The following is a 15033-nucleotide window of genomic DNA, read 5'->3' on the forward strand; positions in this document are numbered from 1 at the left end:
ATAAGATTCTCATGTGCATGTGATTCAGAAGAAATATTGTATGCATTACACATACACTTAAGGAACACATGAAATAATGCAGATCAGTATTCATATCAACATATTAGTACAGCCACGCTTGTGCACAGAGGAGTATGGCTGAGAACTAAGAGGGTCCCAGCCAGCAAGCGACAGTCTTTAGTAAAGTCTGGGATCCCACACATCATGGAGAGTAGCAGGGGCAAAAAGACGGGCTGACCAGCATCTGCCTGTAATATCACCCTCATGGCAGCCTTTTTTTGTGCGCCACCTTCTATTTATCGTAGGCTATGATGTCACACAGTGGTGTGCCCCAGAGCACTCTAGAAGATAAACGGATGTTCTGCTCACTACACTGAGGGGAGGAAAAGAAATCCCACAGTGATTTACATTGCTAGCAGTAAAGATGCCAGCATCACTGATAAATTTAAGAAGGTAAATCAGTGTGAGGTAAGATTTTTGAATGGACAAACATTGACTTAATCGATTTAAAGAGTAACTGTCAGGCTGCAAAAGCTAATTTAAACCTCTATTCTCCTGTGTTAAACCGTTTAGAAGGAAGCCAAAAAGGCAATACTGAAGTTAAAAATCTCTCTTGCTTTTGATGTGTGCTGAACAGCAAGGCTGTTATTCCCAAGCTCTTAAAAGGACGAGAGGCCGCATAACATACTGCAAAGCATTCTGGGGCTGCTTCTCCCCACCTTGGGTCCTCCCCTCGGCTGCTAGTGAGAAGTTACAGGCTCATGTTACAGCAGCTTGTAATGCAGTCCAGCTCACAGCACTGAAAAATCTCAGGGCAGAGTATACTGCATGAGTCCGCTATTGTTCCTAGCAACATGGCTAATTAATATGCACTGCACAGTAGTGTTGTCCATTAGGATCTTTTTTGTGAGTCGAATCATCAAGAAGCAGGGAGGACATGACGACACAATTGGCTTCATAGGAGACAGACAAACATGGAACCTGTCATGAGCTGTCAGTAGCATAATTCTCTGCAAATACTATATAAAAATTCTGTGAAATCCAAACGTGGACAGTGAAATGCATATGTAATGTAAGTACAGCCAATATTTAGCTACTGATATGTGTTTTTTTTCTCTGAGACCTTATACCTAACAGCTCCTCTTTAAAAAGGAAAAAAAAACAGTATTAGGGCTCGTTCACACTACAGGAGCTTTTCTAAGCGCTTTGTGATTTTAAAAGCACTTGCTAATGTTATCCTTTGTGTGTGTGTTCTCACTTGAGTGATGTGATTTTGTAAAAATCCCCCATAGCATTGCATTGCCAAGAGCTTTTAAAATCTCTAGCACTTAAAAAGCTCTTGTGGCGTGAATCAGCCCTTATTCATTGTTCTATTCAATAAAGTTTATCTTTAAATCCCAACCATACCTGAAGCCCCATCTACACCATACAATTTTTTTTTGTCCGATTCGATTAAGTGATTTGATTCAATCCGACATGTCCGATCGGGATTCGATTCAATTTGTCATTGCAAAACAATGGCAAATCAGAAATAAATCCCGATCAGACATGTCGGATTGAATCAAATCGAATCAATGAATCGAATTGACTTGAATCGGACAAAAAATTGTATGGTGTAGATGGGGCTTAAAATTGAACAATGGAAACCCTAGTACCAGTTAGTAAGTTAAGTAAATATTAACAGTATACAGAAGTGAGCACTGGGCAACATACCTTTTTTATGATCCAGATGTGCTTGCCACACCTGTTTTTCAAAGCAAGACAAATCGTGTCAGGCTACATTTCTCAGAATCCCAGAATTAGGCTAGAAACCCACTAGGAGAGCTTTTCTGAGCGCTTTGTGATTTGAAAAGCTCTAGCTAATGTAATGCTATGGGTGTGATCCCACTTGAGTGATGTGATTTCATAAAAATCCCCCCTAGCATTGCATTACCAAGAGCTTTTTCAAATCACTCACGCTTACAAAGCGCTCCCAGTGGGTTTCTGGCCTTACTGTGGAATCAATTAGACATAGTTTGGGTTGTTAATTTTTCAGGCTTGCATTCAAAATCATTGCAAATTATATGTACTTGGACCAATCCAAACTGTATTTAATTTGCCTGTTTCCAAGCTGTAAACTATTTTCTTAACCTCCCCTCCCAAGAATATGTTTTGGTTTCATGTTTTAGTCACCTTACTAATGCTTGATTTGTATACTAATCTCAGGATGCAGTTAAGTTTGCAAGCAAATTTGTATTGTTTTTGTGACTGCAGATAAGAGCATTGTTAAGACCTTTTACTTCTCAAGAAAAACACTAGAGAAAAAAATTGGCGTCTGAGCCAGCCCGGATATAAACCAACCCTACAAACAATAGTTTCTATTGATTCTGCATCCTTTGGAATAAACTACTTAAACTGTGTTACTTTTTTCAGCACTGATCCATTAAAGTCATTGGTATAACACAGATCAGGAAAACTTTGAACAATATCTATTGTACAGTTGTTGATTTTTATCCAAATGAATTTAATAATTACAGATAAGAACAAAAAAGTCAGTGAAAAAAGAAACAAGCACACACAGTATTATGCACATATGATGCTAAGAGAAGGTAAATTACCACTTATTCTCAAAGGAAAAAGCCTAGATTAATTAGTAAAGTGTCCTCTGGTTCCCCAGATAAGAAAAATAAACAAAATTGACACATTGTTTATTTTAGATAGATATGCCCAAAAGTGTACTCATAATAGCAACAGGGCAGAAACCTACTTAAAGCCTAACACGCAGACAGATAGGAGGGGAGTAGACAACAAGTAACCTGCATAGTATACTATTGCATAGTGTATCTCCTGTTATATACTAAAAAGGGGTGAATATCAATTTGAATATGTAATCATGACCTTCTATACCAGCGCTGTCCAACTGGCGGCCCGCGGGCCGCCCGCTCGTCTCCCTGAGCTGCAGGCATGGCTTGCGCTATGGGCGCCATGCCTGCAACCTCATCTAGTGCCCTCTCCTCCGTCGCCGCTGCCTCACTGCTCAGACCTCACAGATCACGGTGACTGAAGTAAGTAGAGTGCGCCTGGTACCCGCATACACGGTGTACGTCACATGCGGAAGTGACATCATTAGTCACTTCCACATGTGAAATTCAGCCGTGCGGGTGCAATGCACACTCTGCTTGCTTCAGTCGCCGCGATCTGTGAGGTCTGAGCTGTGAGGCAGCACTAGCCCAGCGGGGACAGAGGAGAAGGCATTGGCGGGCAGCGCTGCAATGAGGTAACGCGGACACCTGTCACTCTCTAACTGGGGGGCACCTGTCACTCTCTAACTGGGGGGCACCTGTCACTCTCTAACTGGGGGGCACCTGTCACTCTCTAACTGGGGGGCACCTGTCACTAACTTGGGGGGCACCTGTCACTATCTAACTTGGGGGGGACACCTGTCACTATCTAACTGGGGGACACCTGTTGCTACCTTTAGCTGGGGGGACACCTGTCCTGCCAAAAACAGTATTGTCAGGCACAACAGCCAGTAGAGGAGAATTTAGAAGCCAGGTGAGAGGTGTCTACCATATTAATGGGGCATTCTGCCTATTTATGTGAAATGATGTCTATTTATGTGCCTCATGACTGCTGAATTTGTCGTGTTGGGGACCTCCTGATTGCTGAATGTCTTGTTGGGTGCCTCATGATTTGTTGGGAGCCTCATGATTTGGTGGTGGCCTCATGATTACTAAATTTGTCTTGTTGGGGGCATCATGATTTCTGAATGTGTCTTGTTGGGGGCCTCATGATTAGTTGGGGGCCTCATAATTGCTGAATTTGTCTTGTTGGGGGTCACATGATTGCTAACTACGAGACTATGGGAAAAGCTAAATCATCATCATAGGATATAATAGCATTAAACCTACTTTTTTAGCTTTTTAAAACAGAAAATAAAACTGTGAGGTTTTAAAAAAAAAAAAAAAAATACATTTTTCAGGAGTAGGATGGATGAAATTGTTTATCGTCACAGTTTATTTTCAACTTGGATTTTCCATAATGTTCATGTATGAGTTAAAACGTTTGTATGTAGTTTAAATTGCTGTTGCCACTTTGCGATAAAATGACTTTTGGGTTGCAGTTTGGACACTCTGCCTCCAAAAGGTTCGCCACCACTGTCCTAATCTAATGTCCCACCTTGCTAAGCTCATGTAAATGTGTCCCCACCCGTGGCCACACCCACATTCTGGTCCATGGCCACACCCATTTTTCGGCGCCGCTCTACGCACAACGGAACCCTTGTTTTTCGACGCGCTGCGCGCGCCACACAACTTCACCGACATCTTGAAATTGCATGTTGTGGGGATCTGCTGCCAATTGCATTGCATTTTGTGGAGAGTGCTGCCAATCTAATTGTCCTTTAATTGCATTTTTTTTCCTGGGGGGGGGGGGACTGCGGCTCTAGCAAGAACCTTCGGCCCTCCACCATGGGGTCTGAGAAAAAATTGGCGCTCCATGCCCATGAAGTTGGACAGCACTGTTCTATACATTTTTAATTTGGTTAAACTTTTAGCCTCATTAAAGAGCATGAGTTTTATGAGTGATAAAATCACAAAATTAACAAGTAGTACTTTTTCCTACATCTAAGGGTGCATACACACAACCAATCTTGATTGGCCAATCTTACCACCTACATATAGTACAAAGACCAACAGGTTTTGAATACTGTGAACAGATTGTGTAGGTAAGCTCTCATACTACATGGAGGTGGAGAAATTGGCTATAGATTGGCTAGTCAATATTTGATACATGAACCAGGCTTTAGTTGGGGTTTTTCCCATATTGGATGTGCTCACAAATTGTGCCGTTGACCACCTTTCAGATAGTTTCCTTGTGGCATGGTGATGAGGAAAGGGACTTAACTACTGGTTTGTGTAACTTTGGTAATGCTTCGTGTCCTCAACATAGGGTGAATCAAATGATATGTTTGAGCTTAAAACAAATTTTCTTTTAAGATCTTCTAATAATTAAATAATTTTAACCCAGTCTGGTGAACCTGACTAATTTTATGTATTTGAAGTAGGAATACATTTCTAGGAAACTGCAGAAAAAGCTCTGATAAATTTGGCCATATTAATCCGTTTCCTGTACGGATGAAGGCCAAACGGGCCTGAAACTGTCTGCTTTTGATTAAATGCCTCTAAAATTGACAGGCCATGCACATTCTGTAAAAATATTTTCTTTACTTGTCAGGAACATAAAGGGAATTCATATTCACTTGCTGTCTATTTCCAGCAGATGAATTGAATCTGCAAGGAATTGAATGAGAACATCTGTGTATGGCCACATTTAGTGAGTACTCCCTTTATCTGCCCAATGGAATTGGCCACTTTAGGTGGCCATATACTCATCAATTTTAATATTCAATTCCTTGCAGATTCGCTTAATCTGCTCGGAATCCATTCACCAAACTGTCAGATCGATTAGTTTTGAATAAAAATAGATCAAATGTGTCGATTGGACTAGATGAAAACCTTAAAATTGGAGGCGAGCTAGAACATTGGCAGATCAATGCTCTATAGCTTTGCACTGCATTGAACAGTGCAATTCTGCAGTTCCATTCATTTTCAATATGTTCCCTGCTGGAATCTATTGGAAATTGATGTGCAGTGTATGGTAGGAATCCATTCCTTCTGAATTGATTATTTTCTGAAAAGAATCAATCGTTTTTGAACATGGGTTGGAAATCTAGAAGTGTATGGCCAGCTTTAGGGCTGGTTCAGACGGACGCTTGCGGAGTGTTTACCGCAACCGTTCGGAACGTCGCGGTAAACTCTCCCATTCAAGTGAATGGGAGCGCTTACACCGAGCTTTTACGCGTGTTTGCATGATCGCGGCGTTCGGGTCCCGATTTTCGCGAGCGTTCCAGCTGCCCCTGGAAGCGACATGTAGCTTCCAGGGGGGCGGCCAACCACGACGGCTAATGTCCCCCTAGGGGAACAAAAAACGCGACCGCATCGGAACGTGACGCGAAGGCTACTGAAAGCCTGACCACGCAGCCACCGCAACTCCCCCAAACGCGACTCCACGCAGATGTCCGTCTGAACCAGCCCTAAGTGAGGCTTTGCAGTGCCTTTAATGTCAAATCTGCTACTGTGGAGAGTAATGTATACGAAGCTGGAGACCTCTGTCTTTGGAGTTTACTCATCTAATTGGCTTTGGCCCTCATCCATTATTTATAGTGCTATTGATCGCAAGGTAGACAAGTAGCAGAAATCAGTGAAGCATTTGCCAATTATGTCTGTTGAGCTGAATATTCTACCCATATCTGTAGTAACAGATTCTGTATTAACACCCTTCCGATGTGTTATCTGATTCAGCATATCTTTGTGTGCCTTTCATCAAAGCATTACACTTCTTGAAACTCCTGTGTTTGTGTAACGCTTAGATCATTTCTCTGGCTGTTTCATTGTCTTTACTTGAAGACTAATGAAATGTTTTCCACCTACAGTCATCTTTTTCTTGAAAAGTGGCTTTGGGTATCTCTTGTAGTTGAGGATTGTAGTCATGTTAGTGTACTTGTGGCATCAAAAGAAAGATTGATTGTTGTATGTGGAACTGTTTCCTTCTGTGCCTCCTGTGCTTCTTTGTATCTTCACTGCCCCTCTTTGTGCCACCTTTCTGTCACCTCTCACCCCATTTCTGCCTCCTATGCTCCCCTTTCTGTCTCTACTGCTTTCTATGTTCCTCCAAGACAATCTCACGCCGCTCTGATCTCACCAAAGTCTCTCCGTCTCCACCTGTGCTGGCTCAGGGTAATGATAGGATGTCCATTTGTAAAGGGAGATCATTCGCAAACTAATACTACCTGACTGTTTTGCTGATTCTGTGTTTCTAATATTCTTAGCCATAGACCCTGAAGAATCATGCAAAACATGTTTCAGACATGGTTAGCTGCATGCTTGTTTCAGGTAGGCCATTCAAATACTACTGACCAAAAAGATCAGCTGGACACTGAATAATAGGAAATAAATATGGCACCCTTCATATGCTTCTTTCTTCAGGTACCCTACCTCTGACAGTAGCTAATAGGTGCACTTAAGTTCATCTGCTTCCCATTTAGCCCAAATTAAGTGGAACGTCTTGGACCCCCTTTGTGTTTGAATTGTTTGTAGAAAAGACTACAGTAATTTCACTATTCTTTTAATCTTTTAATTCAGCATTCCATCGGGGGTGGCAATCCTATTAAAATGTTTGAAAGGCTATGAAGCACCCATATTTTTTGGAATATAAGACTCCGGATTATAAGACGCACCTAGGTTTAACCACTTGAGGACCACAGTCTTTTCGCCCCTTAAGGACCAGAGCCTTTTTCTCCATTCAGACCACTGCAGCTTTCACGGTTTATTGCTCGGTCATACAACCTACCACCTAAAGGAATTTTACCTCCTTTTCTTGTCACTAATACAGCTTTCTTTTGCTGCTATTTGATTGCTGCTGCGAGTTTTAGTTTTTATTATATTCATCAAAAAAGACATGAATTTTGGCAAAAAAATGACTTTTTTAACTTGCTGTGCTGACATTTTTCAAATAAAGTAAAATTTCCTATACATTTGAGCGCGAAAGTTATTCTGCTACATGTCTTTGATAAAAAAAAAAAAACATTCAGTGTATATTTATTGGATTGGGTAAAAGTTATAGCGTTTACAAACTATGGTGCCAAAAGTAAATTTTCCCATTTTCAAGCATCTCTGACTTTTCTGCGCACCTGTCAGGTTTCATGAGGGGCTAAAATTCCAGGATAGTACAAATACCCCCCAAATGACCCCATTTTGGAAAGAAGACATCCCAAAGTATTCAGTGAGAGGCATGGTGAGTTCATAGAAGATTTTATTTTTTGTCACAAGTTAGCAGAAAATGACACTTTGTGACAAAAAAAAAAAAAAAGTTTCCATTTCTTCTAACTTGCGACAAAAAAAAATTAAATCTGCCACGGACTCACTATGCTCCTCTCTGAATACCTTGAAGGGTCTACTTTCCAAAATGGGGTCATTTGTGGGGTGTGTTCACTGTCCTGGCATTTTGGGGGTGCCTAATTGTAAGCACCCCCGTAAAGCCTAAAGATGCTCATTGGACTTTGGGCCCCTTAGCGCAGTTAGGCTGCAAAAAAGTGCCACACATGTGGTATTGCCGTACTCAGGAGAAGTAGTATAATGTGTTTTGGGGTGTATTTTTACACATACCCATGCTGGGTGGGAGAAATATCTCCGTAAATGACAATTGTTTTATTTTTTTTACACACAATTGTCTATTTATAGAGATATTTCTCCCACTCAGCATGGGTATGTGGAAAAATACACCCCAAAACACATTATACTACTTCTCCTGAGTACGGCGATACCACATGTGTGGCACTTTTTTGCACCCTAACTGCGCTAAGGGGCCCAAAGTTCAATGAGTACCTTAAGAATTTCACAGGTCATTTTGAGAAATTTCGTTTCAAGACTACTCCTCACGGTTTAGGGCCCCTAAAATGCCAGGACAGTATAGGAACCCCACAAATGACCCCATTTTAGAAAGAAGACACCCCAAGGTATTCCGGTAGGAGGATGGTGAGTTCATAGATTTTTTTTTTTTTTTTTTTGTCACAAGTTAGCGGAAATTGATTTTAATTGTTTTTTTCACAGTGTCATTTTCCGCTAACTTGTGACAAAAGTAAAATCTTCTATGAACTCACCATACTCCTAACAGAATACCTTGGGGTGTCTTCTTTCTAAAATGGGGTCATTTGTGGGGTTCCTATACTGCCCTGGCATTTTAGGGGCCCTAAACCGTGAGGAGTAGTCTTGAAACCAAACGTCGCAAAATGACCTGTGAAATCTTAAAGGTACTCATTGGACTTTGGGCCCCTTAGCGCACTTAGGGTGCAAAAAAGTGCCACACATGTGGTACCACCGTACTCAGGAGAAGTAGATTAATGTGTTTTGGGGTGTATTTTTACACATACCCATGCTGGGTGGGAGAAATATCTCTGTAAATGACAATTGTTTGATTTTTTTTTTACACACAATTGTCCATTTACAGAGAGATTTCTCCCACCCAGCATGGGTATGTGTAAAAATACACCCCAAAACACAATATACTACTTCTTCTGAGTACGGCGATACCACATGTGTGACACTTTTTTGCAACCTAGGTGCGCTAAGGGGCCTAACGTCCTATTCACAGGTCATTTTGAGGCATTTGGATTCTAGACTACTGCTCACGGTTTAGGGCCCCTAAAATGCCAGGGCAGTATAGGAACCCCACAAGTGACCCCATTTTAGAAAGAAGACACCCCAAGGTATTCTGTTAGGAGTATGGTGAGTTCATAGAAGATTTTTTTTTGTCACAAGTTAGCAGAAAATGACACTTTGTGAAAAAAAAAAACCAATACATATCAATTTCCGCTAACTTGTGACAAAAAATAAAATCTTCTATGAACTCACCATACACCTAACAGAATACCTTGGGGTGTCTTCTTTCTAAAATGGGGTCACTTGTGGGGTTCCTATTAGTGATGGGCGAACACCTGGATGTTCGGGTTCGGGAAAGTTCGCCGAACATGGCCGAGATGTTCGGCATGTTCGGGCCGAACCCCGAACTTTCCGAACATCCAGCTTTTGGGGGCCATATGGGGTCGCAGGCATAAGGGGGGAGCATGCCCCGATCGCGGGGGGGGGTCGGAAATTCCCCCCACCCCCTCCGCTAGCGCTCCCCCCTCTGCCCGCTTCCCCATTCAAAAGTTTAAGCAAAGTACCTGTAGTGGATGGCCTGGCAGTGGGCGGCACTGTGGAGTGAGGAGGAGGAGTCCGGAGAGTGACGAGTTGAGGGAGGCCGGGCAGCGGGCGGTTCAGCGGAAGTACCCTTGTGGTACTTCCGCCCTTTCTCTGACCTCACGCCCGCTGCCCGGCCTCCCTCAACTTGTCACTCTCCGGACTCCTCCTCCTCACTCCACAGTGCCGCCCACTGCCAGGCCATCCACTACAGGTACTTTGCTTAAACTTTTGAATGGGGAAGCGGGCAGAGGGGGGAGCGCTAGCGGAGGGGGTGGGGGGAATTTCCGACCCCCCCCGCGATCGGGGCATGCTCCCCCCTTATGCCTGCGACCCCATAGGGGGGCAGTATTCGGCCGAACAGGGCCCTGTTCGGCCCTGTTCGGCGGCCATTAGAAGTTCGGGGCGAACCCGAACTTAAAAGGCCGAACACCATCAGGTGTTCGGCCGAACGCGAACATCACCCGAACAGGGTGATGTTCTGCAGAACCCCGAACAGTGGCGAACACTGTTCGCCCAACACTAGTTCCTATACTGCCCTGGCATTTTAGGGGCCCTAAACCGTGAGGAGTAGTCTTGAACCCAAATGTCTCAAAATAACCTGTGAAATCCTAAAGGTACTCATTGAACTTTGGGCCCCTTAGCACAGTTAGGCTGCAAAAAAGTGTCACACATGTGGTATTGCCGTACTCAGAAGAAGTAGTATAATGTGTTTTGTGGTGTATTTTTACATATAACCATGCTGGGTGGGAGAAATATCTCTGTAAATGACACATTTTTGATTTTTTTTTTACACACAATTGTCCATTTACAGAGAGATTTCTCCCACCCAGCATGGGTATGTGTAAAAATACACCACAAAACACATTATACTACTTCTCCTGAGTATGGCGATACCACGTGTGACACTTTTTTTGCAGCCTAGGTGCGCTAAGGGGCCCAACGTCCTATTCACAGGTCATTTTGAGGCATTTGTTTTCTAGACTACTCCTCACGGTTTAGGGCCCCTAAAATGCCAGGGCAGTATAGGAACCCCACAAGTGACCCCATTTTAGAAAGAAGACACCCCAAGGTATTCCGTTAGGGGTATGGTGAGTTCATAGAAGATTTTATTTTTTGTCACAAGTTAGTGAAAAATGACACTTTGTGAAAAAAACAATAAAAATCCAATTTCCGCTAACTTTTGACAAAAAATAAAATTTTCTATGAACTCATCATACACCTAACAGAATACCTTGGGGTGTCTTCTTTCTAAAATGGGGTCACTTGTGGGGTTCCTATACTGCCCTGGCATTTTACGGGCCCAAAACTGTGAGTAGTCTGGAAACCAAATTTCTCAAAATGACTGTTCAGGGGTATAAGCATCTGCAAATTTTGATGACAGGTGGTCTATGAGGGGGCAAATTTTGTGGAACCGGTCATAAGCAGAGTGGCCTCTTAGATGACAGGATGTTTTGGGCCTGATCTGATGGATAGGAGTGCTAGGGGGGTGACAGGAGGTGATTGATGCAGGGCTGTGGAGTCAGAGTCGTGGAGTCGGAGTCGTGGAGTCGGGCAATTTTGGGTGCCTGGAGTCGGAGTCGGGAAAAAATGCACCGACTCCTAATGAATTTGTAACTGTAATTAAAATAGAAAATATGATAAAATGTTCTATTTCTCAGATAATAGTTATTAAAAATAATGTATATATACAGTATATATACAGTAATAGCTGTGCTTAGTCCACAAAAATGAAATAAACCAATCAAAATTAGTTACTTGTGCTGCTTCAATAAAGCAGTCCCCGTATTTTTAAGGTCAGATATACATATCCGATTGTGACTGTATATATGGTGTGTACACAGGAATCTCTTATATATACTAAATCCCATCTATGCTGTAAGAATAAAGCCTGATGTGTAGCTGTGTCACTAATAGAGATGGTCAACGAGATGGAAATAATTCTGCATTGATGCTGATTTATGCAAATGTATGCACTCCCTTTGCTGATGAAATCAAATAATTTGATATGTTAAAATTTGGTTTGGTGACTACAAATTAAAGGGTACCTGAGACGGATGAAAAGTAAAGTTTTATACATACCTGGGGCTTCCTCCAGCCTTCTTCAGGCTAATCAGTCCCTCGCTGTCCTCCACCACCCGGATCTTCTGCTATGAGTCCTGGTAATTCCGCCAGTCAGCGCTGTCCGGCCGCATGCCGCTCCCACAGCCAGGAACATTCTTCACCTGCACAATAGTGCTGCACAGGTGTAGTATGCTCCTGGTGGCGGAGTGTGTGCATGCGCACTATGCCTGACTGGCTCAAGTACCTGGACTCATAGCAGAAGATCCAGGTGGCGGAGGAGGACAACGAGGGACTGATTATCCTGAAGGCGCCTGGAGGAAGCCCCAGGTATGTATAAAACTTTAATTTCATCTGTCTCAGGTTTACTTTGTTACACAGTAGTACTATACTCTACATATGCACTCCCCACAGAGCTGCAGGGAATCCACTGAGAATGCTGTGCACATTGAACACAGAGGTGTTGTCTGTTTACAATCTCCTCATTCCCCTGCAGAGTACCTGCACATCATTCTTACATGTACCCACACTTACATTGCCTAGGGCCTGATAGATGTTCTTTGTTCCGGTTTGTACCTTTTACAAGTACTCTTACCAAGGACTAGTTTTAGTCTAAAGGGAATAAATATAGTAGTCTACATATCCTTCTCACTTCAGTTGTCTTGTAAAATTCCTAAGCGTTGGCAGTTAAGAGACGAATTTCATGTTACATACTTTTAATCAACAAAATTGTAATATGCAAATTAGAGGAGTCGTGGAGTCTGAGTCGGTGGAATCCTAAACTGAGGAGTCGGAGTCGGTGGATTTTTGGATTGATGGGTGTCTCAGGGGGCGGTTAGAGGGGAAAATAGATGCAATCAATGCACTGGGGAGGTGATCGGAAGGGGGTCTGAGGGGGATCTGAGGGTTTGGCCAAGTGATCAGGAGCCCACACGGGGTAAATTAGGGCCTGATCTGATGGGTAGGTGTGCTAGGGGGTGACAGGAGGTGATTGATGGGTGTCTCAAGGTGTGATTAGAGAGGGGGAAATAGATGCAAGCAATGCACTAGCGAGGTGATCAGGGCTGGGGTCTGAGGGCGTTCTGAGGTGTGGGCGGGTGATTGGGTGCCCGCAAGGGGCAGATTAGGGTCTAATCTGATGGGTAACAGTGACAGGTGGTGATAGGGGGTGATTGATGGGTAATTAGTGGGTGTTTAGAGGAGAGAAGAGATGTAAACACTGCACTTGGGAGGTGATCTGATGTCGGATCTGCGGGCGATCTATTGGTGTGGGTGATCAGATTGCCCGCAAGGGGCAGGTTAGGGGCTGATTGATGGGTGGCAGTGACAGGGGGTGATTGATGGGTGGCAGTGACAGGGGGTGATTGATGGGTAGCAGTGACAGGGGGTGATTGATGGGTGATTGATAGGTGATTGACAGGTGATCAGTGGGTTATTACAGGGAATAACAGATGTAAATATTGCACTGGCAAATTGATAAGGGGGGGTCTGAGGGCAATCTGAGCGTGTGGGCGGGTGATTGGGTGCCCGCAAGGGGCAGATTAGGGCCTAATCTGATGGGTAACAGTGACAGGTGGTGATAGGGGGTGATTGATGGGTAATTAGTGGGTGTTTAGAGGAGAGAAGAGATGTAAACACTGCACTTGGGAGGTGATCTGATGTCGGATCTGCGGGTGATCTATTGGTGTGGGTGGGTGATCAGATTGCCCGCAAGGGGCAGGTTAGGGGCTGATTGATGGGTAGCAGTGACAGGGGGTGATTGACGGGTGATTTACAGGTGATCAGCTGGGATAGATGCATACAGTACACGGGGGGGGGGGGGGGTCTGGGGAGATTCTGAGGGGTGGGGGGTGATCAGGAGGGAGTAGGGGGCAGATTAGGGACTAAAAAAAAAATCGCGTTGACAGATAGTGACAGGGAGTGATTGATGGGTGATTAGGGGGGTGACTGGGTGCAAACAGTGGTCTGAGGGGTGCTGTGGGCGATCAGGGGGCAGGGAGGGCAGATCAGTGTGTTTGGGTGCAGACTAGGGTGGCTGCAGCCTGCCCTGGTGGTCCCTTGGACACTGGGATCACCAGGGCAGGAGGCAGCCAGTATAATAGGCTTTGTATACATTACAAAGCCTATTATACATATGTGCAGCGGCGATCCGGGTGCTAGTAACCCGCCGGCGCTTCCGAACGGCCGGCGGGTTACAGCGAACGGTGGGCGGAGCCAGTCCCCGGCGGCTGATCGCGTCACGAATGACGCGATCGCCGCATAGCCACTCCCGCAGCCGCCCCCGCCGATGGGCATATTGCGGTCGTTTGGGCCCGGACTTTGCCGCCGCCCATCGGCTGGGGGCGGTCGGGAAGTGGTTAAAGGGCTAAAACCAAGGAAAAAAAATATGAAATCTGGTGGGTCCATGGTCCAGGAGCATCTTGAAGATGTTCTCCCCCTCCCAATTATTGTCTCCTCATGCCTTGTGTCTCCTTCTGTCCCCCATGTGTACTCTTACTTGTGTCTTTCTCCATGCCCTAGTTGGCTCCCGTAGACTTGTCCGCCCTCCTGTGTCTTCCTCTGTCTCCCCTTTTTACCCCATTTGTCCCCTTCTGCCCTCCTGTGACTTCCTCTGTCCCCCTCTCTGCCCTCCTGTGTCCCATCCGCTGCCCATGTATAGTTACCGTATGTGCATGGGTACTGATGACGCGTCTTATAATCCAAAAAAATACAGTGAATCATGTCAGGATGCCCCCAACATCCCAGAGCTGAAGGTATTCTATAAGGAGGAATGGGCTAAATTCCTCCAACTTAATGTGCCAGTCACATTAGCAGCCATTGGGAATGGTAAATTGCAATGATTGTTGTTCACCAGGACTACACCTGTTAGTGATTTCAAATATTTACATACATTTGCTACACAAATACGTAGCTTTGGATTAATAAATGAAATGTTTAGTGTTCTGGAGTTGTTTTTATAACTGGGTTCTCTTATATATAATTTTAGTGCATAAAACAAAGATTTTAGATCACTTTTATGCCAAAATACAGAGTATTCTTAAAGTTTAACTCTGCACTGTTACAGGAAGCCGATGCTGTACGTTATTCTGCATATTCAATTAATGTACTAAAATTTTAGCCTGTACCCTAGATGTTTTTTTCCACTGTAAAACACTGTTGCTTATGTCTTGATACCTTTTGTTGTCGGGTCCCCATG

The 15033-nt window shown here is 44.0% G+C and overlaps 1 protein-coding gene across 17 annotated transcripts in view; it reads left to right on the forward strand.

The window, feature by feature from the left end:
- The window catches only part of CASK (calcium/calmodulin dependent serine protein kinase), a 461253-nt gene that overhangs the window by 323271 nt on the left and 122949 nt on the right, over window positions 1-15033 (forward strand). The window lies entirely within an intron of this gene.

Source organism: Hyperolius riggenbachi, chromosome 2, assembly GCF_040937935.1.
Source record: "Hyperolius riggenbachi isolate aHypRig1 chromosome 2, aHypRig1.pri, whole genome shotgun sequence".
Classification (NCBI taxonomy): Eukaryota; Metazoa; Chordata; class Amphibia; order Anura; family Hyperoliidae; genus Hyperolius; species Hyperolius riggenbachi.